We start from the raw sequence: 25,748 nt of genomic DNA on the forward strand, positions 1-25,748 counted from the left end.
ATGGGACAGAGTACAAAAATGTTTCAGTTGACGAATATTTCAAATAAATTCATTTTCTCCAAGATACTGCCATTGATGTAAAATATTTACATTGAATATATAAATTCATTCAACACATTCAACAAATATTATGGGTCAGTTATCTTGTGTACTAATTAGAACTAAGTTTGGTTGTGACAGAATTTCCCCCTACCCACAGCATTAAAAAAAAAAAAAAGTAGCACTCTTTTATCATCTCTCTTCTAAGAAAGTCTGTGTCCATATTTGGGAGTTTCACAGCACTTTCATGTTATGGGTCCTCCAGGCATTGCCTCTATTCTCAATCTCACCTCATTCTACACCCAAACAGATCTATTTCTAATATAAGTGGGTGGTGGCTCCTGCTCAGCCATCATGATGCCCCCTCCCGTCGAGGGCACATCTCAGCAGTTTCCACTTTGTACGCGCTTTTACACCATTGACATGTCCAGCTGCCAGGAAGACTAGGAAACATCGTCTAATCAGCCATGTGCTTAGCTACCCTGCCTCCTAGGTACTCTGCCTCACCAGGCTAGCCGTTTAAAACTTGGCAATCGACAAAATCATGGAATTTGTAGTTTCTGGGTTTGATGAACACATATTTATGTTATTGAGCTCATATGATGCATTAGTTTCCAGTGACTGCTGTAACAAGTTACTACAAGTCAAGTGGTTTAACACAACAAAAATTTATTCTCTCACATTTCTAGAGGCCAGAAGTCCAACATCACGGTGTCAACAGGGCTGCACGTCATCTGGAGACTTTAGGGAAGAATCTATTCCTTGCTTCTTTCAGCTTCTGGGGGCAGCTGGCATCGCTAGGCTTGTGGCCACATCACTCTCTACTCAACCTCTGCCTTCGCATTGCTTTCCCCTGTGTGTCTTTTCCTTCCCTGTCACAAATCTCCCTGCTTCTCTTCTAAGGACACTTGTCATGAGATTCAGGGCCCACCAGGATAAACCAGGATGATCTCCTCAGCATAAAATCCTTAGTTTAACTACATCTGCAATGACATTTTTTCCCCAGAAGGTAACATTCACAGGTTTCAGAGATTAGAATATGGATCTATCTTTTGGGGAGCCACGATTCAATCTGCTACGTATGTAAACACAATCACATTTCAAGTTCATTTACACTTCAAGTAACTCTGTCAAAATTCTTTTTCACCAAGAAATATATACTTTTCCTATGTCTCATGACTTGTAGAAAGTAAACAATTATACACCTACTTCCCCTAAGATATATGTGCTAATAAATGAAAAACTATAGCAAAATGAATTTTAAATGTTAAAATACATTACTATTTAATTACATATGTTCCTTTCAATTTTCCTCAATAATTTCAGACTCAGAAGGAGCTACAAAGGAAAAACCATGGTTCTACAATTGGAAGTAAAATGCAATCTATATTTCTTTTGTCTCAGTCAAGTATAATCTCGAGTTATTGACCACCTATTTGGTAAGTTTATAGCTTGTTAAACTTATAAAATATACAGAATGTGTCCATTAATGATGATTATTATCTTTAGCAGAGAAAGCGAAACCCTGAATCCACACAGTAAAGCAAAATAAATTAAAGTTATCTGGTGTTGGGAATAGGGAAAGATGGAAGATGAATGGAGTTTTATACTGCCAAAATTCTCAAATTTTCTTTGAAAAATGTTTGGTGGGGGTAAAACAAAATTAAGAAGTAAGAAAAATCTAAACCAAACTTTTCATTTTATAAATAAACTGGAGACAAATGTTTCATTAAACAGGATATTGGCATGGTATGTTTTACCTCCAATTGCCCCCATGGGTAGGTACTATTCTACGATAGTATAGGAATTACGTTATACGAGGGCAAGAGAAAAAAAGACAATTGCATTTCTAAATGATCATTCTATAATTTTGTATGAATTACTTTATTGGATTTATTTAATATTATATATTTTATATGGTGTTATACAAAGTATGAGAAATACAGATCATAAAGTAAAAAATAAAAGCTATACCTAAATCAATGAACTATTAAGATTTATTTTTAAGTAAGATTAATAATGAATATTCTTTAGACCTGTATACCATAAATTTAACCTGCTGTGACAACAGGTTCTGAGGTTATTTTTCACAGGAATGATTAGGTTTATGAGGTGGTGAATCTGTAATCCCTGGAAAGAACAGAGATGGCTGATAACTTATTGGGGTAATTGTAAGGGAGATTTGTGACAAATATGATTCTATAATTCTCAGTAAATAGATACAAACATATAAAGAGTATTTGCCTTGGACTAAAAATAATGTGAGTTGAAGTGACTATTTCAAATCAAAGGATAATGAAGATGATCTTTGAGGAACGCTCACATCTCAGTATCTGCAGGTGTAGCATGTTGTAGGTTATGCCATTCAGTACAACACAAGCTTCTACCCTACTTCTCCACTGTTGTATTCAAGGAAGAGCAGCTACATATCGTTACCTAATTTAAGTTTAATTTGACAGGTACATCTTCTGTATGAAATTGCAGTAGGCTTATGAGTGTCAAATACTTAGAAATATCCATTGTTTCAGAACATCAGCCACCTCATGACTTTCCTTGGGCAATTAAGGTTTGACTGCAGTTTTATAAGTCTTTATCTGTAGAAAGGTTTTGCTTTTTGATAGCTCCTTTACTGGTCATGTGGAATGCAGCTATTGAGCACATAAACAGAGACGTAGGATATAAATAACACAGAATAACTTTCCAAATGCAAATCACTGATATCCTACTGCTATCATGGAATAAAACTCCTAGTAAGAAAGTTGCACGGGAAATTTCAGAAAGATTTATAAAACAGATTTTTTGCCCTCTCTGTCTGTCTCTAACTGATTTTCCAGACACACGGTAGAGGTTCTGGTTTGAAACAGCCTTAGGCAGGGCTTCAGAGAGGTTTTATTCCATAAAAGCACACCACTTCCATTAATGTCCACACTGAGAGCTGAAAGATACACCTTTTTTTTTTTTTTTTTTTCAGAGAAGCACCACTCATAAATCCTAATAACATAAGCAATTCTAAAATAAAATCAAATTGGAGCACAGAACCATTTCGGGGCTACTTTTCACGTATTTTTTGAGGAGTCAAAGAGTTCCAAATAAATAGGACTGCCTTTGCAACCTGCACAGTATCTCCCACTAGTGACACCTATTGTTGCTAACCTTTGCTTCCTCAAAATGATGTGTGAGTATAAAGTCATCTGAGTGACCCAGAAGTTTTGTGATAACATAAGTAGACCAACTAAGCAAATGTCCATTTGAAACTAATGAACATTTCTTCGTCATGCTTCTTGATCTTCAGAATTTTTCAGACTGAAAATGGAATGTTCTATAAATGCAATTGCTTCAGATTTTCATTTTCTGTAATCACAGCTGTGAAATCAGAACTGAGAGCTTCCTTCTAAGGTTTTCTTTTAACCAAATAAATGAATGTATAAATAAAACACAGCTAAACCTTTCATACGTCTGGCATCCCAATCGAGTAAAATGGTTGGCTTGGAAATAAATAGAAATATAATGTTTCTTGATATGTTGCAAGATGGTAATAAAAAGATTATGTACAATAGTGTATAAAAGAGAGAGTGAGAGAGAGAGTTGGAAATGGAAGAGAGACGTTGGGAATTGAGTAGGGCTAATGCTAAAGCATAGATATGAAACGAAATGAAATGAAATGCCTTGTGTGCAAAGGATTTAGAGTTTAATCCTTTAGGAAAGAACAGTGTTTCAGTAATAGGATAACAATATAAACAGACTTATTAATTTAGGTCATGTTCAAGGAAAATCAGTGGATGGAAGTGAGACTGGTAACAGTGAGACAGTGAGGACCATCCCAGGCAAAAGTTTATGGAGGCCAAAATTAAATGAAAATGGAAAGAAGATACAGATTTAAGAGAGATCTGAGGTTTGTGCATTATGGTTTGTGTATTAGTTTGTATATTAATCAGGGTTTTCCAGATAAACAGAACCAATTACGCATGTGGGTTTAAGGAATTGGCTCATGTGATTATGGAGGCTGGCAAGTCTAAAATCTGCAGGGTGGGTCAGCAGGCTGGAGACCCAAGGAAGAGCCAATGTTGCAGTTCAAGTGCAAAGGGTGTCTGCTGATATAACTGTCACTTACTTGGGGGAGGGTCATTCTTTTTGTTCTAGTCAGGTCTTCAACTAACTGAATGAGTCTCATCCATGCAATGGAAAGCAGTCTGCTTAATTCAAAGTCCACCAATTTAAATGTTAATCTCTTCCCAAAATACGGTCACAGAAAATAAAAATGTTTGACCACACATCTGGGCACCATTCCTCAGCCAAGCTGACACATAAAATTACCACTACAGGTATGTAACGAAAATTGATTGGGAAGAATAAGAATGAAAAAGCAAGAATCTGAAGATGAAAAAGGTTTTTCTCTCGGTCCAGGGCATGGTGTTGTCACAAGTAAGAGAAAAAGAAGAGCTAGACAATGGATGGAAGAGATGGGGTTGAATAATGAGTCTGACAGAGTACACTGACTTTGAAACAACTGTAGATAATCACGTGAAGATTTTTTTAAAGAAAATCTGAAATATGCGTCTGAAGCCAGGGATCAAAATAAAGACACTGAAATCACTGCCCTGTTTGGCTGGGAGTATAGGTAATTCATGAGGGTAGTCATTCTCAAACCTAAAGCTCATATAAATCATCTGCAAAGTTTTTTTTAAATGTAGATACTGGTCTCCACCCCAAAACACTAACTAAGAATTGTCAGAGCAGTGGCCCAGGCATCTGTATTTATAAAGTCTCACAATGATTCTGACACGCAGCCCAATTGGAAAGCCACTAGCTTAAAGGTTGAGAACTGCTGGCTTCAAGCACAGATCATGAAGTTACATAAGAGATCAAAGGAGGATAAAACATAGAGAACAGCACATTTTAAGGAGAACAGGTTAAGATAACCCACTGAAAGAATCATCAATAAGTTAGTTAGGAATAAAGTTATAAAACGCCAAAGAAAAATAATTTTAAGGAGAGCTGGGTCAACAGTATCAAACGGTAGTAACGTAAGGGAAGATGAAGAATGTAAAAATAAAAGGCATTCAACGTGGTTTCCTTCGTTGAAAGCTCATCTGACCTATTGATAACAAAAGGAATGTTCCAGTGTTAGGAGCAGTAAGCTCCATTTTTACTGTCCAGTCCCATTTATAGAGTCCCAGAGCCAAAGCAGGTGTTTCACCAGATGGCAGGTAGCCAAGAAATTTTTTGTTCCATTGACCTGGGAGCAAAACAGGCACAAACAAGATATGGATTCAAAGAAAAAGACTAAATAAACTATATCATAGACATCAGCCTGACTATTATGTTTAGAAAACCAGCAGGATGACATGGCAAAAGTCACTGTATATATCTTCCAGCTGGAAAATGTTTCTAACTAAAAAAGGAGGCCAGAGAATTTTCAAAAGAAGTGTTGAGACTCTGAGTTGTAAAGGGAATGTAGCAAACCCTACCTCAATGTCACTACAACAAACGTCAAGCTTTATCTCAAGAAAGCCCTGTGTTCATCTTAACTTCCATTGAAACATTGCATCAGAGCCAAATTTAAAAGAAGATGCTACAGAACCACGGCTAGGGGATAATCAAAACATGTCTCTTAAAGTTTATGTCCACGCAACTAAACTTCTCAAAACAGCTAACTTAGAAAACAGACCGCTGTCCCCTCTGTAGGGGAACAATCAGTCATTCATAACATTTTGTCCTCATTCTGCCAGGCCAGACGTGCATGCAATGCTTCAGTTGGGACATGAATGAGAATTCACTGGAACTGAACACATATTTGGGCTCCCAGTTCTAACTCACTGAGGTAACTGATAATTTGAAAATTACTGACAGAAAGCTAGGACACCTAGATTTTAATACAATTTTTAATCTGTTAATTTAGGTACTGATATGTACAGGTTTATATAGTTGAGAAATGTCTTGCTTGGAAAAGAGTGAGGACCATCGATCCTACTTCCACCTTTTGTAATAATTAACTAAATTAGAAACATTTCCCGGTTTGGAAATCAACGGAAACAAAGTGATATATATAATAATATATTAAGAAGAAAACTTAGAAGTTTTTAACTCAGAAGATTCTCATAACTGCCAATATTTACATTGGATTAGTCAAATTAACTAGGCCTGGAAAACATTATTAGCCCACCGTTTCAGTATTTCCCTAACTCAGTCCAAAGTACATTTCTTTCTAATCTAGTTCTTCTATACGCTAGAACTCATAGAACTGAAGCTAATGCTTTCAATACACTAGGAGTTCAATCACATAAGCAGCATTCAGGTTCCTGCTTGAAAATCAGGACCTTGCCTCATATCCTGAGCCTCATCCTCCTGGAAGTCCATGATTGTGCCATTCACATCCTATGTTCTCATGAAATGACTGAGAAGAAGACCCATACCAGTGGGTGTGCTCCAACACGAATGGTCTTATTGTGTTACTCACGGCTGACTCTCTTCATTACAACCCACCATGTGGGCCTGCAGAATGAAATGGAAAGCTAAAGGGGGCTGGGGTGTCCAATTCCTAAATGTACAACTGGCCGGTTGGAGCAGCACAGTAACTTACTGAATGTCCCAAGACCAGTGAGAGATTTAGTCAGAACTTGAACTTACATCTTCTTGAGTACATATATGCTCCTTTTGTATTATGTCAAGACACTGCAATAATTTCTCTAAGCAACTGATAACTTGAGAGCTTCTCCATGTCTGACAAGTCCACACTACCCCAACCGGTCTATATTTTTTCCCTTTAGCGCCTTTCCTCAGCATCTGCCTTTGCATTTTGTACCTCTGGCAGCTCCATTCTCTATCTCTTCCATGTGATTTATTTGTTCCTCAGTGTGTCTGAACAGAACTACATTTCTAGCCTAAACTTCAACTCTGTTCTCAAGAAAAACTATTTTGGCTGGTTCCTGTCCCAAGGGCAGATCAGATCTGAAGTAAGATGGGTTTAAAGTTATCCTCTGGGGTAATCCTAGTCCCTGGAAAACAAACATTTTATACTTGGTCTTTGGGTTATGAAATTCTTAGTGGTATGATGGAAAGATTTGGTAGAGCTGAGAATTTACAACAGATTTTATACATTTCATCTTACTCCAAACTAGAGAGCCATGTTATATTTATGCTCTATTTAGACTGTTGCCATATAAAATAGTTGCTCATTTCTTTGTATAAAGGTATATGGAATGTGCTAGCAGTTATTTGTATTGCTCTGTGATAGATATTCTTCTGAGCCTGGAAATCTAAGAAAGGGAATATGAGTAAGCAGTTACTCATCTCATAAATTCCAGAAAATTTTCATGTATATTACAGGGTTTCTGTTGAGTTGCAAGTGACAATAGAAACAAACACACATATTATGATTCTCCCAGAAATAAAAAATAAGCAAACAACATCTTTATAAGTGATAAAATTATAAAAAACTTTTTTGTTAATTTAACTAGCCCGAAATATCCTAAGTGTTTCTGCTAAAATCCTAATTACTGAATAATTAAGACAAAATATACTGAGTCTTTATACGATTTCATTCCTGTATCTACTCAAAAAAGTATAAGGGATAGATGGACTGAAAGCTTGGGAACTCCTGCAGAAAACTACAGCTTGCCTAAGAAAATAAATCAAATAAGATGGCTACAAGGCTCAAGAGTGCTAAGATTAAAATAAAGAAATATTTTTTAAAAAAATAACAAAGGCTAGGCCTTCACATTCAGTAAAATCCCACTTATAAGATTTTTATTCACTCAGTTGAGATTCACTGTAGGAATGTTATATTTGTAAATCCTTCACACTTTCTCTCATTAGATATCTGATGAAAGGAGAAAAACAGTACCAGCAAATAGAGGTCATTGTACCACCTGGAAGCTGCGTTTTCACTGGCTTTGATTGATGGTGACAGTTCAAATCTACCTCAACCTTTCCTACCACATTCTTAACTCTAAAGAGCTGTTTGTATGCTCCTCCAACCCAGCTTCACTGGATTTATAGATATGCACACAGAGCAGGCAAGAAATACAGAAGGCTGGCAGTGTTGTATGAATGCAAAGTGTACAGCTGCATATACCATGGTTAGCCCTAACAACACACACAAAAAGTGTCTATTTCTCTGATAAGCAGAAGCCCAGACTGAGCTAGACAGACATACAGATACAGAAGGCTGACCACAATAGATGTATGCCAGGAAATGCATTAGGTGTCCGTCCAATGGTCTTCCATGGTCAAATAGAAAAGGAAGCCTAGTACACGATCAATGGTGGCCTTCATCCCCGACTTTCTCTGGTGAGGTTTCATTGAAACCTGAGTCCACTTCCCATATTCAAGTATCTGCTTTTTAAACTAAGTTACCACTTAAATGAAAACATCAAAGAAGCACTAGTATGAGAGAAGAAAAAGACTCATTATGTCATCCAGCTCACTTCCTTGCCAGTAACAAATTCTGCCCTCAATTCTCTTCTCTAAGAGTAAGTCTAGCCCTATTTTTAAAGCCTCAGAGATGGGCATCCATCCTCTCCCTGAGACAATATTTATTCCACATTTTAATAGTTTTTACAATTAGGAAAGTTTTCCTGAGAGTCTGTCCAATTGTTCTTCGCTTAATTTATTTCCTTGGCATTTAGTAATGGCTCAGAGTTCTGAAAATCATTCAAAGGCAGTTGATCTGAAAAAGTATAGCTGCCAATGTTCATGCCTATTAAATAGTGAGCGCTTTGGAGAATGGTGGCAGTATGCCTTCCATGAGCATCTGAAATCACTTTTGATTTCCTCTATGAATTTTATTTATGTGTTTGCTTTATGACATATGATTTATATTGTCGTGAACTTGAGTCAGCAGAAATTATCTGAAACCTTCATTGGCATATTATTTTAGCTTAAAAAAAAAATCAGCACAGGTCACAGAATACCACCAGGGAAAAGATCAGTTATTTGTAGCAAACTTCACCAAGGTTGTGGCCCTAATTTTTTCCAACATGGTAGGCCAAGCTGGTGAGCAGCAGAGGCATGAGTCACTCAAAAGAATAATTTCCTTCTCAAAAAAGGCTTAAATGAGGGGGGTGTTAGATGAGGGAGGGTAAAGGGGATCAAATATATGGTGATGGAAAGAGAATTGACTCTGGGTGGTGAACAGACAATGTGATAAATAGACGATGTATTACAGAATTGTACCCTTGAGATCTATGTAACTTTGCTAACAATTGTCACCTCAATGAAGTTTAATTTAAAAAAAAAAAAAAAGGCTTAAATGCGCAATTCAAGGAAATCAAAATTTGGTCACCCAACTGAAAAAAAGTATATATATTAAAGAAGCAACTAACTCATGCTCTACATTCTTAGATTTTATCTCCTCAAGCCCTTCATTTCTCCTGCCTTGTAACAAACTAAAAACAGTAACAAAAACTTTGAGTAATAAAAACTCAAAACTAAAAAACTAAAAACAAACAAAAGGCTTTAATTTAAACATGCATTTCTGATAATTTCTAAAAACATAACAGTCTAGAATAAGTTGCAAAACAAATTGTATATTTTGCATTGCTTTATGTTTATTTTTGACAAATTAATAGACATCCAATAATAAAAAAAAATGTATATCCCATATATTAAGCTAGAGAGCATCTTTATCTGGAAAGCATACTCTTTATTTTCCATATCAGGATTTCTTCTAAAATGTGATTTTATATGAAGTTTGCTTCCACCCAAACTCAAGTTATTAATTTAAATGGTCCATTGAAAGCAGTTTAGGTACATAAAACAAGTTTTAAAGTAATTTTGAGTGATTCTCATTACACAACGTCTAAAACATAATGGAATTCTCATTAACTGTACTATCAGGACCTGTCGTTTTATTTTCCTAATATATGAAGTACAATCATAATGCCTTTGGATATTAAGAATTCTTCTTTATCCTCTACTGGCCTTTGTTACCACCTTTCTGCTGCTCGTCAATGAGGTTTTTCCAATTTCATGGAGTCCCTACAAACAATGGGATTCATACCGGCGCAACATTCTGTGCTCTTATGCTAATATGTAAAAAAGATCAAGTTATACTGAAGTTGCTGCTAAAATTGGCAGGTCATGGTGCAAATTAGAAAGGGGCTCATTCCTGTGGCACAAATGGGAAACATTGCAAAAAAGTGCCCCCTCTAAACAGATGAATGAGAAAAAGTCCCCTTTTCTTTCTTCTGGCCTGAGGCAAGTTCCCAGGCAGGACCCAGAGTGTGGCAAGCAGAGTGTTCCCCGGGTTTTAGTTTATTATGCCCACCTGGCGAGGTGCCCCTGTACACGACACAAGAGAAATAACCACACACAGTGGCTCTGGCTTCCACATGTCATTGACTGGGTTACCAGACAATATGGTGATAGACAAAAAGGAAATGCCCACCAAAGAACTGCAGTTCCCATATTACTTACATCCTGCTTTGTAAAATATAATCTAGTCCCACTATGATTTGAAAAGTGTGATATTTAAAGTAAAATCATCAGAAACCACCTCTCCTCAGAGGGGCTTTCATCAGTATGAAACACTGGAAGAAATTAAAAATTCAAGAGTTAGGCAAATAGGAACTTAACATTTACTTGTGGTGTCATGTTGGTCAAGTTACTTAAACTTTCTTAATCTTTCCTGATCCATAAAAAGAAGATAGTAATGGTTGATGGAAGGGCTAAATAACATATGAAATGCTTATTAAATAGACCACGGAACATAGTTATAACCAGAATCTGGCTTTAATCCTATAAGAAAAAAAGACAGGTATATATAGGAATCTGGAACAGCAAACTGGCTGTTCCTTTCATTGAAGCTTGATTTTGTATATGAGTTATTGTGTGGTTGCTATAGAAATCACTGAATAGCAAAGGTGATTACTTTAACAAATTCTTTTGTAGCATACTCAGTGAAAAACACTTCTGCTTCTAAATAGCCTGAGGTATATGGTTTCTCTTGGAGCATTCGCTAAGAAGTTTGTCCTCAAGGATTTGAATTCCTTCTTCCTTTTCCGCAACCCCCATGCGGAATATATATTTATAAATAAATCAATGAATTAAATACCTTCAAAGATTTACTGAAAAGACTAATCAAACTTTTTCTTTTCATACCAGGTGTGATCAAACAATACAGTAAATGTTTAAATTTTAAAAAATCATTACAAAAAAAGACACATTGCCATTAATTCCCCTTTGCTTCGAGCACACCTATCCCATCGTTCTTGCCACTTTCTGAAGCAGTTCTGGAAGTTCTCTTTCGTGAGTGTCTTCAGTTGCGCTGTCGTGGCTGCCTCGATGTCCTGAATTATTTTGACTTTGGGGAAGAGCGAGAAGTCGCACGGTGCCAGATCCACTGAATAAGGTGGATGAGGACACACTGCACTGTTTTGAATTGACAGAAATTACTGTACCAGAAGTGATGTGTGACACGGAGTGTTGTTATGATGGAGGATGATTTACAGCACACTTTAAAACACACCTCTGAACCGTAGCTCACACCTGACTGACTGCACTGAACAAGTAGAAACTTGTCACACACTGTTACTAAGGTTTCACATGCCACTTCCCGTACTAAAGATCCCAGCTTTTCTGTTGGATGGCACTCGGCAGCAGCATTCACTGTATTTTCTGATCATGACAGAAAGGCTCCATGTCACACACCGCTTCTGATATGGCAATTTCTGTCAAATAAAAACATTGTGGTGTGTCCTCACCCACCTTATTCACCGAATCTGGCATCGTGAGACTTCTGACTCTTTCCCAAAGTCAAAATGACCATGAAAGGTAACCATTTTGAATTAATTGAGGACATCAAGGCAGCCATGAAGGTATAACTAAAGACACTCATGAAAGAGGACTTCCAGAACTGCTTCAGAAAGTGGCCACAATGATGGGTAAGTGTTCAAAGCAAGGGGGAGTATTTTGAGGGGCATTAATGGCAATGTGTCTTTTACTGTAGTAATTTTTTTTGAATTTAAACATTCACTGTATTATTTGATCACACCTGGTGCACATCTCCATCAGAACTCCTCTTTCTAAAGTCATTGGTGACTGCCAAACCAATGTGAGTAATCACATGGTCAAATACCACTCATTTTATCCAACTGTTCAGCAACAATTGACATAATTGATCACTCCTTTCTTCCTAAAATATTGCTTCACCAGTCCTGCTCGGACTTCCACTGTCCTCCTTCTCAGTCTCCTTCGCTCGTTCTTCCTATGCCCCTGATAAGCTGCAGTACTCCAGGGCTTCTTCTATAGACTTCTCTCAATGCTTCCTCCACAGGTGATCACATCTAATCCCATGACTTTAAATATATCTACATGGTGACAATCTATACCTTCATTTCTAACCTTATCCATTTCATTTTTATATCTTGAATCTGACCTCCATTGCTGACACTCTATACATGGCCACCTCTTTTCAACTGCAATGGCTTTCTACATTGTCTCCTTGCTTTCACCTGAGCCTTCTAAAATATTAATTAAATTACGCCATTCTTTTGCTCAAAGCCCTCTAAAGTCTTCTAGTCTTCTTAAGAGTAAAATCCAAAATTCTTCTCATAACCTACAAAGTCCTACATGATCTGCAATCTGCTATCCCTCTACCCTTTCCATTCTCTTCCTTGCTAGCTTCAATCCACACACACTGGCTTCCTTGCTGCTCCTGAAAAAGCTGAGCAAGCCAGGAATATTGCATTTGCTATTTTCTCCACCTAGAAAGCACCCTCCCCACCCCCAATATCACAAGGCTATTTCCCAAAGTTCCCTCATATCTTTCTCCAAAGACAATCTTTTTTAGACAATGTCCATAAAATAGTACCTCATCTAAATCTCTCCTCTTTACTCTGATTAGTTTATTTTTCTTCATGGAAATTATCCCACAATTTATCCCATATGGAATTTATACCTCACACATTCGTTCCATTCATTCACTCATTCATACATGTGTGCATTTATTCTAACTTCCCCATCCAAAGATTGTGAGCTCTCTGAGACCAGGAAGTTTGTTTTGTTCATTACTCCCTGAGGCAACATGCATGCCCAGGATCCCACAGCCAGGGCAGAGTTGAGTAAGGAATCCAACCTAGGTCTTGTAAGTCCTTTCTACTGTCTTCTGTAAACACCCTGGGTATGGTAAGTAGAGTTTGACTGACTTTGTGTATTCAGGTAATTACATTAAAAAATAAAATCTTAGCACAAAAATAAGATAATGGCTTGTACAATAAAGGTTAGCAAAACTCCATGTCAAATTCTGGCGTAGCAATAACCCAGGTTATGACCTCGAACACACTCTCAACTTCAATATTTGCTTCTATAAACTGATAAACTTAAAACCTCCACAGTACATAGTGGGATGCCAATGATTAATGATTACTGCCTATAAAGAATTATCCAAGTGCTAAATAATATTATCATTACTAACAGGCTTAGAATTCTAGGTCAGAACATTTGGCCACTTATTCAAACCTTACTTAAACTATCTTAAAATCTTGGGTCTTTAAAACTGGCCTTACTAAAGCTTTCCCACTGCTTATAGTCTATAAAATAATTTATTTAGGAGTTTATTCTGTGACTATTATGAAATTTTCAAATTTCTGCTTTTAAAGTTATCCCTCAAGAGGAAGTGAAGAAGTATTTATCAGGAAAGCAAAAACAACTTGCTGGAGAAGGGATTTATTTTGAACTTGCCATTTGGCCTCAGCATCCTGTGGTAGATGCTATTAATTTTCTGAATCTGTGGTTGAACCAAATTTCACAATGGCAGTGGAATTCCTAAACACTTCCTGCCCAAAGGGATACAAAATCCAGGTACAACAAGAGGAGAACCACTGACTGGAAAGTGGGTCATTAAAAAAAAAAATCCAACGTAGCCATTCAGTAATTTTCTTTGATAAGAATTTTAGATAATTCACTGCATTACCAGTTTAAATGCTATTTTTCTCAATGTATAAATATTATTCTGCCAATCTTATATCACATATGTCATGTGTATCGTTCAGTTAGATATTTATTTATTAATTGCTTAATAGATGAAAAAAACTTTGTAAGAACTAGAAATATAGAAGTAAAAGCAGAGCCACTAACATTACAAAAAATGCTAATGGAAGTAAACACAAAAGCTTGGATGAAAGGCCCTAATTTGAACTGAGAATATAGTTCCTATGGCTTTTGAAAAACACATAGCATAGTCGGTAAAGCAACAGACTCAGGTCAAATTGCCTCTGTCACTTACTGGCTTTGTGGTTTGGGGCAAGTTATTTAACCTCTGTGCCTCGTTTGTCCATTATAAAATGGAAATATTAATGGAACTCCTAAGCCTTTGAAGATTAAATTAGTAATATGTACAAAACACTAGCAGAAAATATATAATTACTAATTGTTATTATTCCAAATATAATACTCTTTCCCTGGTACCAATATATAATCCAGCATTTTACTCAAATGTCAGTTGGAATACCTATAGAATACCTCTAAGTAGTTGACAGTGTTAAGACATTCTTAATGTGACTGAGTACTATTTATGAGTTTTATTCAGGGCTTTAGCACTTACTAGCTGAATGAACTTAGCAAGTTACCTAACCTCTCTGTTCTTCCATTTCCTCAATTGCAAATAGGGGATAATATGAAGCTGCTCTAATAAGGATTAAATTAACTAATCAAAGTAAAGCACATAGAAAAGAGCCTGGCACACTGAGTTAATTGATAAATGTTAATTATTAATGCTAATGTAAGAAAATAAATTATGATCAAAAGGAAAGTGACCAAAGTTTCTATGATTAATTAACAATAAAGTTCTTCATGTCATTTTAAAGTACAAAATGCTTCCTCTAAGATGAGTATAGTTATTCCTAAGAAATAATCAATTAAAAAATGAACACTTTTAGGTCTACAGCCAACAGAGTAAACACACACACACACACACACACACACACACACACACCCCAGCTGACAGCTAATGAATAGTATGATCTTTTTGGAGTGTAGTTGGACAAGCTCCTGTGGGTAGACATCAATCTTTTGAATTTATACAGCACCTACCAACTAGCCTGAAACCCTTAACAAGCTGTGACATGGGATGATTTAAAGTAGTATCAAGGAAAAGAAAAGCAAAATAAGAAGTGAAAGGGAAAAGTACATGCTACTCTGCTGAGTTTTACAACCTGGCCAATGGCCTACTTAAACCTTAAGAGCTACACTTGAAGTTGCTGAGTCTTGTTTAAACAGTTAACTGTAAGTCCCAATGAAATTAGAGAGCCAATGTCAACCAATATCATACCTTTTTATCATAACGTACATGAGCCATCTATAATAAACATCAAATATGCATGGGGAGATCGTTTTGATTACATACTGGCAAGGTATAACACACCCCTCATCTTCTCACAGATGAAGTGATTTTCAAGGATAGCCTAGGAGGTTCAAGTATCATTACCTTCTACATTGGTGTATGTAAAAGCAATGCTGTTTATAGTACCATCCACCCAACTCTCCTGTTCTTTCCAAACTCACTAAATTCTTCTTTATAGCCTCCCCAGCCCTCAATGTATACTAGCCAACCTCCAACTCATTCCTAAGAAGAGATAATATTTCCAGGTCTGAGCACACTGAATATATTCAGAGAAGATTTCACTCTTGTGAAGGCCAGGATGATAGGAAATTTTCTACTATTACAGCAAATAAACTGGCCTTTATTTACTCAGCATGCTTGATGACAGCCCTCTGATGCTGGGATAAACTTTCTGGGGGTGGCCTGGCTCAAAATCTAAAAGCAGAATAGTTTCTGTGGGGCAGCACAAATCCTGCAAAATTGTGTGTGGTTTCCCTTTAAAAATTGTTTATTAAAAGCCTTACCAGTAGTTAGGAGTATCTCAGACATGCTGGCAAGGAAATTCTATTTGTACAAATCATGTAAATATATGTCATTATAATTTTTTTAAAATAATAAACTCAAACTGGTTTATATTTTGTTGCATTTACACTTGTTAAAAAATAAATAAGGTAATCAGGTCCTCTTTATTGTTACCCAGCCAACAAAGGTTACGACCAAACTGGTATTGATTCAGAAAAAAACAGAAATAGCGCATATTCTTATCTCTAGGGTAATCTCGTAAAAATTCATGAGCATAGCAGCAACTAATCCTTGATTTGCTTCTCTTCTTTCCTTGGACTGCAACTGCTTGTTTGAAAACAGAACCGCAGTTATAGAATCTGCCTCCACATTGAACAAAGCTGTGGAAGTTCACAAGTGTGTGTGTGTGTGTGTGTGTGTGTGTGTGTGTGTGTGTATTTTTTACTTTCCTGATTCCTCAACTTTGGAGTGTAGTTGCTACTACACCGATTTAAAGTAGACCACCACCACCAACAGAAAAATGGTAATGCTGTACTCCTGGCTAAGTATTCTTTCCACTCCAAAGATAGTTTTATTAGCGGTAAACCACATATTGCTGCTCGATAAAATCTATTCCAGACAGTCTCTTGGTGACTTAATGCAATCCGTTAGAAAAAAACCTAGATGTGTGGGGAAAAAAAAATTCAAAATAATGCTTAAAAGAGAATAATTAGTGTTTCCTAGTAATAGAAGAGTTGCTTTGAAAAAGAGATAAAATACATTGTTTTGAAAATGTTCCTTGAAAATATCTAAGTACAAGTTATCATTAAAGGATTAAGGTTTACACTGAGCCATGCAAAAACCATCTTGCTAAACAACTGCATATAAATTGAACTTTTGAAAGTTGATTATTTAGATGCATATCATTTAAAGAACTCTTTTATTAAAATATTTGTCCTTGTTTTGTCATTTTCTACAATAATTTTCTGTCAGAATTTTTTAAAACAAGGCACACCTGTGATTAAAAAAGAAGAAAAATGGGGGAGGGGAATCCATGTTGTAATACCTGTAATCAATTAATTAATTATAATAAAGACTATCTTAAATTGAAAATGGTGAAAAAAATTCTGTGAACTTGTATCTCTATGAGTTTTCCATCTTTTTATACAAAAAACATCTTAAAGTTAATGTAGTCTTGCTACCTATGAACAGCTCCAAATTCCACTCGATAATCTTCAAATGGTTTTCCTCCTAATGGCAGACCTAATGGAAGGGCCTTAGGAAATAATTGCTGAATCCACTGATGTTGACTCTCCTGCAAGTAAGGGACATAACCATAATGGTTACTCTTATCTGCTTGCAAAATGTACAAGATTTTGAATAAGGACCCAGTATAAATGCATTAAAAAATAAAACAGCTTCGTGGTGAATATAGGAACACAACTATCACACATTTTTCAACATTGGTAATGTTATTCTTTCTTAGATCTTTTTTCAAATAGGGACGGAATGTACCTTCTATCCAAGAGGGGATCATAAAAGTGAAACAGGAACAAAGAAATGAGAATGATGCATCTTTTCTCAGGGTGCCACTTCTACAAGGTTCTGTACATTGGGTTATTGAATGGCTTTAAGTGTCTACAGCAGTACTTCCCTTCCTCCCAGCCATCTGGACCAGAAAGACGACACCAGTAATTGGAATATGAGTCACAGGATGTACTTAAGGTCAAGACAGCACTTACGGAAGGCTAAGTCAATACTTTCTCAAATTGTGGGAGTTTGGAGGATATTGCTTTTTTTTTTTTTTGGTTTGCTTTCTTTTTTTTAAAGTACTGATTTTATGTTTTGGCCTAAAGTTTTTAGTGTTCCTAGAATTTGGGCTAGTATTTTTAAAAATGCTTTTAGGGCTTTTTTGTTGGTGTTATTGCAGTTGTTTTTAAATAATTTTTGAGAATTCCATTACATGTGGATGGATAATATTGCTTAGTCTTTTCTTGATCAAAGGTCCTGATCTAACATTACTGGAGTTCAAGATAAAAAAATATTTCCAAGTAGAGTACATTTAAGTAATTGTGGCCACAGCATATTTCATGGAATAAAACATATTCAGCAGTTTCAAGTTACTTATGTTTCTAGAGATCTTTTTATTGAAGTCCTACTTTGAAAATTGAATTCTTATATCAGGAAGTTTCTTTTTTAATTAGGAGCTGAATTATTATTATTATTATTGTTATTATTAGTTTCAGGTGTACAAAACAATGTGTTAGACATGTATACCACTCACAAAGTGATAACACCCCTCCCCCAATCTACTACCCCTCTGGCATCAGATATAGCAGTTACAATTCCACTGACTCTATTCCTTATGCTGTACTCCACATCCTGTGACTACATATATATTAAATTATAGTTGACATTATTATTCAGCTTCAGGTGTACACTGCAAGAAACTTTTTTAACTCATCCAACCGATCGTGCACGGTAATTGTCAGGACACGTATTATGCCTAGAGACAAGTGTTGATAATATATGTTGCTGGAATTAGAGGCAATTGGAGGGTTGTAGATAAACGTTGTGTCTGGCAATGCCTCTTTTTATTTCCAAGACACCTAACACCATGATGATGAGATCTGTATTAGCTTAAAATCAGTACATAAGTTGCTAATTTTTTTACACTCTGTGCTGTAGAAGGCAGGGGCAGGGAGGGAAAAGAAGGAGAGTATATCATGGATCCAGAAGTGTAACAGAGTAAGCACTTTCCTCAGGCCCTGGCTCACCATGCTGGCATATTTTCCTAATAATCTGGTGTTGTTTCCTTTGAAGGGCTTGGTCCTGGGCAATGGGATAGAGGTGTAATCAGAACACAAATGGACCTGGCATTCTCCTAAGCACTTAGTAAAAATCCTTGCTATTGGGATAGCCTATTACTTTCGTTTGCAAAACTCACTTTTAGCAGAACTGGGTAAACTGGAATGCACAGAATAAGTAAATTTAAATTAATGCTTTGGCTTTTATTCAGCCCTCCTGATGGCAGGGTAAACCATCTTCCTTATGATGTTCATTTGTTCTTCTCTCTCATTCATAGAATCATTCAGGGAATCAATTATCTTCCACAAAATTCTAAAGTTAATGAACTGCCTATTTGAGGTTTTCCAATCACCTTAATTCACTGATTATAAACCTTCCCTGGGGATCCCATTATAGGAGTCTGCCTTGGTTCTTCTTGGTCCCATTCAAAATAAGAAAAGCCTGCTCATAACATCGGCCTAACTAGAGTAATGCTGGTTGTTGTGGGTTGTTTCTTGTTTAGAGCTCTGCCTTAGCCTTCACTGGCTGCTGATGTGGAGCCTGAAGGTGAAGCCGAGGTGAAAGCCTAAGGCTCTCTTAGGCCTTTTTCTGAGCATGTGTCCATTCCTGGGCATGTGCATGGGCTCTTTGACTATCCAATACATGCAGGAGTTTTTAAAAGCCTTTATTCCCCCACTTATCTCCTTTCCCAACCTCTTGAGCCCTAGCCTTTTGGTCTGGTCTGTCCATTGCTTGTACTGACTGTAGTAAACCTTGGCCCTAGGCTGCTGCGGTCAATACTTCTACCTTTACGTGCTTTCTGCAAACATCACCTAGCCCTGGGAATACTCCAAATCAGGCGAAATGATGGCAAGCCCTTGCACTGGTCCTTCAAGCAGCTGCTAAATAGGTGGACACCCACAACCACAATTCTCTGAAAATGAGGTGTACGTTGCTCTCTCTGCCATTAGCAAGCTGCACCAGGAGTGCAGGAGGCCATCGTCACAGGTCCTGTTGATCCGGGACAGGGGGCAAAAAGCAGGGAACTTAAAATGCCACAGGACTCTCTTACTGCGATGCAGCAACTTCTTTCTTCACGTTTTCCCCTAGTCATGGTATATTTTTGAGAAGATGCCAGGGTTTAGAAAAAGTTGATTCTGTTTTGGGTTACTTTTTTGGAGGGATAAAGCCCTGAAATTCCCTAAACTGCCTAATCAGTGATGTCTTCAGTAAAACCACTTTTAAAAACAGTTTGATCTCCCTCAAAAAGCTTAACATGTTACTTTGTGACCAAGCAAGTCCATTTATCGGTGTGTATCTGAGTGATTTGAAAACAGAGGCCCACACAAAAACTTTTACACGAAGATTCATAGCATTATTCCTAATAGGCACTCCCACAAAATGGAAAGAACCCAAATGTCCATCAATTAACGAAATGGATAAACAAAATGTGGTATATCTACACAGTGAATACTATTCAGTGATAAAAAAGAATGAAGTACTGATTCATGCTGAAACATAAGTGAACTCTAAAAATATTACGCTAAATGAAAGAAGTCAGACCCATACTGTATGATTTCATTTATATAAAATGTCCAGAATAGGCAAATCCATAGTGGCAGAAAGTAGATTAGTGTTTGCCAGAGGTTAGGTGGAAGGAGGAATTGAAATTGACTGCTAATGGGTATGGAATTTCATTAATGGTTGATGAAAATGTTCTAGAAATAGATGATGGAAAGAGTTGCACAATTTCATGAGTATTATAAAACCTCTGAATTGTACACTTTAAAAAAGTGAATTTTATGGTATGTGAATTATATCCCAACTATTTTTTTTATAAAGTAGTACTGTTGTATCAAAATTATTCCTTCTCCTAGATATATTACTCTTAGATAGCATGAGATATAGGCAGTTAGCTAGCTAGCGAGATACCAGGGGTGCCAAAAAATGTACACAAATGACTTGTATTCGTCTTTTGTTATCAGTATATATTAAGTATTACAATTTTAGTAGTTTTTTTCCTTTCTTAAAATGTGTATACATTTTTTTGGCACCCTCTATATATAGAGAGATAGATAGATATAGATATATATCCCAAGGTACGTCCTGATTGGTTGGACTTACTTATAAGGAATATATTCCAAGGATGTGCTTTCATAGTGGGGCTACGGTTCATGCATTTCTTGTTTTGTTTTTTCATGCACAACTTTTCTTATGCACCAGTTGATAATATCCTAAATATGTGCCATAGGTCAAATATATGGAATTAGATAAATTATAAATATTAAAACAAACTTGACTCTAATACTAATAAACACTGTTTATATAAAATAAGCCAAAGAAGCTATTGCTATGATAATATTGCTACTTTTACACTTTTAAGATTTTTTATTCAATGGTCTAGGCAAAATATATTTTGACAAAGGATTTTTTATGCCAGATATTAGCAAATCATTTATGTTTAAAACATTGAAGATTTTCCCTCTCACATAAAAATGAAACTATCTGCAACATGGTTCACTAAATCCCCAGAAAGAAGCTTGACATATTAGAAGTGCTCAATCCCAATATTTTTTCACATATTAATTATACTGTGTGCCAGAAAATGCAAACTTTACACAGTACTTCTAGCAAAGGTTTCAACACTTTCTAATCTCTCTTTCATAAGGAGTAACAGCAATGAAAATGAAGACATTACGTGTCACTCAAATAATAACACTTGGAAAAATGCTTTAACATGATTTTTGATTACACATCCTGAAGATCAGTATACAGAGGGCACCAAAAAATGTATACATATTTTAAGAATGAAAAAAAAAACAGTATTAATTTTAATACTCAATATGTACCAATAACAAAAGGTGAATACAAGTCACGTTTGACTTCCGCAATTACAAGAGGTGCTCAAAGTGGTTACCATCAGCATCCAGACACTTCTGATTACAGTGAAGTACTACTTAAGCATAGATGACATCGCTTAAAATGTATATACATTTTTTTTTGGCAACCCCAGTATTTTGAAAGTCCTATTCTCTTTGCTAAATCAGTCATCTAATCTTTATATTGCTATCATACACATACATACACACACACACACACACACACGCACTATTATGAACTAAATGTTTTTGTCTTCCCCAAATTCTTATGTTGAAGCTCTAACCCTCAATGTATTTAGAGATGGATCCTTTGAGAGATAGTTAGATGAGATCATGAGGGTGGAGCCATCATGATGGAATTAGTGCCCTTATAAGAAGAGACCTGAGAGAATTCGCACAGAGGAAAAGCCAATCCACCACATGAACTGAAAAAAGCGATTTACTGAACCTGCAAAATTCCTTACATCCAAGTTGACTAATATTTTTTATACCCAATGATGCACTTGTTACTTTTGTACCCATAGTTACTCTAGAAGATTCTGAATCCATCTTAAAAGATAGTTTAGGAGACTCAGAACAATTAATACTACAAATTGTATATCTCACAATGTTTAAAATAATGTTGTGATTACTTAGTCACTTGAAATTGGCTAATTCAGGGTTAATTTACAAACAAACACTCAGTGGTAAAAAGAGAACAGGTTTCTTTTAGAGCAAACATTGTGAGTTTTTGATAATTCAGTCTGTCGGTCCTGCCAAATTTTGCTGTGACGCATTCTATGTAGACAGACAACGCTAACAGGCTTGAGCAGGTGCTATTTGTGAAATCTAGTGGGATTAATTCTTGTAGTTTAACAAGCACAAGCTGTATTGTGCACTAAATCATCTCAATGTCAGCCTCCTAAAGAATTTTTCAGCTTAAACAAACTATAACCTGTTGCTAAGAGAGATAAAATAATAATAATAATAATAATAATAATAATTATAGCAGGGAAGTGTTGTAACCTTCTAACCAAGACCTTGTTGACATTTCAGCTTTTTCCATGAATTGAACTTGTCAAGTTTATATAGACAGTGTTTGCACTGATTTCATTTCACATGTGTTATTGCAAAGCTTATGTGATATTTTTCAAACAAAGTATAAAGAAGCCTGTCAAATAACATGGAAAATCCTGGAAGGAGGACATGTGCTAGATCCTCATGATAGGTCAAAACAACAGTTTTACTCCGTCTCATTTTAGTGCTATGAAACTCAGGACTTAACGGAAGACATTTTATAATGGAATTTGAAATTGTTTTTTCTATTTTTTTTTTTTTTTTTTGGTTTTGACTTATACTCAACATACTTAATTGATAAATAAGCCACATAGTACATCCTGTAGCTTTCCTGAGCCAGCAGTATATTCAGAATGCTTTCCTTGTAGAAAAATAAAGTACAGATACTGTGATTAAATTGACCTGCAGCCTTCAGGAACATATGATCAACCACCATGTACCTTTAGTGTATTACATACAGGATATGCTTCAAGTGTTGTTTAAGCCTAGAGAAGTGGCACAGTGCACAAAAGTGTTATATTTAATACAAATCCTCTAGGGCAGAGGTTAAGCAATTGGATCACCATCAAGAACAAAATGTTTCTAGCTCTGATGAATGTTCTAGCCAAGCACAGAGTTTCAAATGGAACCCAAGATTACTGTGATAGAACAGAACGGTAAAGGATGAAGTTTCTACCAGCACCAGGATTAAGTAAACGAATGAGAAATAGCTTTAAAAGTTAAGTAATTTCATTTAAAAAGCCTCAGCAACAGGCACAATGCAGTTAGTAAGTTTCCATACATTAATCACTCTTCTATGTATTTCCTCGTATGCCAAATAACTAAACGGTCTTAGGATTTTGAAAATGCTATTGTTTATACTGTTGGCACAATCAGAGGCTGTACTATTTTCCTGTTAAATGCTATACAAATTGTTGGTAACCACAATACCATGAGTACTTTCCACTTATTTTAGTAATTGTTCTTCACTTTGATTTACCACTGTGTCTCATCTTTTCTGTTGATTTACAGTTGTCAGGGTTGAACTACAAAGGGGCCAGGAAACCATGATAAATGGAAATACGCATGCAATAAATAGCAGACTGAAGTGATGCATCTGTTTTAGAGAGCTACCCTGCCACTTGGCTAGTTTCATTTCCTGAGTAAATAACTATAATTTTCTTATTATAAACCTTACTGAACTCATGTTCGGGCAGCTGTAAATTTCTATAGTTGCTCCACTGAGGGATTAACCCTTTAGTATACTTCCTATTCTAAATCTTTACAGAGGTAAAAACGGTTCCAACAACACACCTACTAACATAATGCTCAAGTATTAAAACTGAAGCTAGTCATAAGAGTCTGCTGCGCTAACATTGTGAGAGCTTGTCCTTAGATGCTTGACACTGAATTACAGTATGTCATCTTCAAAACTCCAAGAATGCTTTTTGAATAAAGAATATTCAAGTCATTCAAATATGTATATAGCTTTCTTAAATATTCCGATTTGTTATGTGGAATTGAAAAGTAAATGAAAATGAGACAGGATTTAAAAATGGCACATATGTTCATGTATGCTTTATATTTACAAATGCTGCCCCAAAAGGGTAGTGAGTATCAATCAAAGCAATATTTCTTTTTTTAACTATTAATTTTCTTCATATGAGAAAATGTGTAGAAGATATAAATCTATGTCTTACTTTAGTTTTTGGCTTGCACCTTAATTAGAAAATTGAATTTGAACAAGATTATTAAGTGCTTATTAAATATTTTTGTAATTACGACAAATCTCATGTACCATGTAGATAGTACTCAATACCGGGGCATCTTTATTATGAGCACCATTTCAAGAAGTAATTTATGCCTTCAGTAAATGAATTATGTGTATACATAGTTTAACTTCCTTCCTCATCATACTAATTTCCATCAATTGTCACAACTCAAAGATTTACTGAAGGAGAGTCCAGTGAAGTCAGCAGTCTGCTTTTCTCCACGTTGTATTATTGTCATTCTCACAGTGAACAACTAACGAATAATGACCTTTCTCCACAATCTGAAGCAGAAGCAAGCTGGAGGACAATGAAACATGTGACCCAGAAATATACATATCCATTTCAGAGGACCAAAGTAGGTAGACCATCTTATATGCCTGAATTGCTCATTACGTCAACTTTAACTTCAGAAGCAGTGTGAGATATTATAGCAAAGAATCAAAGTAACACCTTGCATGCAAAGACCGCTAATGCTTAACTAGCATCAAACTAACATTTCAAAAGCTTCCAAATATAGAAGTATTGCCATTTTATTAGACATTATATACCTTCTAATTTTTATTTTATTATTCTAGGAAAATCGATATGTTACATTGTGTGATTGCTTTTATTAAAAATGCAAACAGAATGATGTTATCAATTTGAAATTCCTTTTTCTAAAAGCAATATACATATCAAAGTGACCTCCAGGGTCAAAATAAGCCATAAATTGAAATCGTATACTAAAATCTGTTGTGGAAAATTGTTTCTTCTAGGCTAACATTGTACACTAAATTTAGTTATTCTAGAAAATGCACAGTTACATATTTATTGCTTATATATTAATAATTTAAATGGAAATAATGTGCTTACTTTAGAAGCAATTGTATATTAGAGCTGAATTTTAATGACTGATTTATTGCCTCTTTTGAATCATCTTAAAATAAATATCTCAAAATTCCATTTATTCTCTCCTAAGACTAAGTAACTAATGAAGATCTTTTTGAGGTTTTTCAAAACATATATTAGATAGTTTAGAAGTTGAGAAACATTTGATACTTTATTTTTTTAATAAAAGTAATTCAGTCAGTTGGAACTCAGTTATTTTAAAAACATTTTTTAAACTTCTTTTCACCCCAGGGTCCCTGCACTTCAGTTATCTAGACACACACATAACAGTAAGATTTTTTACATCAACAGTATAAAATGCAAATGAGTAGGGGGCATTCTAAAAACCAAAGTGAACCAAACAAAAAATAAGGATGCCTCTTAACCTTTAGCATGAGTTCAAAATATAAGAATAAAGATGCCCCAAATCTAGTCTCAGAGCTCCAGGGCTGCTGTGACTTCTAGGTAGTCTTCCTCCTATTTATACCAACTTACTGACAATAAGAAATCTCTGTCTTCTTAGGAGGGTTGTTCTTTGCCATAGCAACA

This window comes from Rhinolophus sinicus, linkage group LG07, assembly GCF_036562045.2.
Source record: "Rhinolophus sinicus isolate RSC01 linkage group LG07, ASM3656204v1, whole genome shotgun sequence".
Lineage (NCBI taxonomy): Eukaryota > Metazoa > Chordata > Mammalia > Chiroptera > Rhinolophidae > Rhinolophus > Rhinolophus sinicus.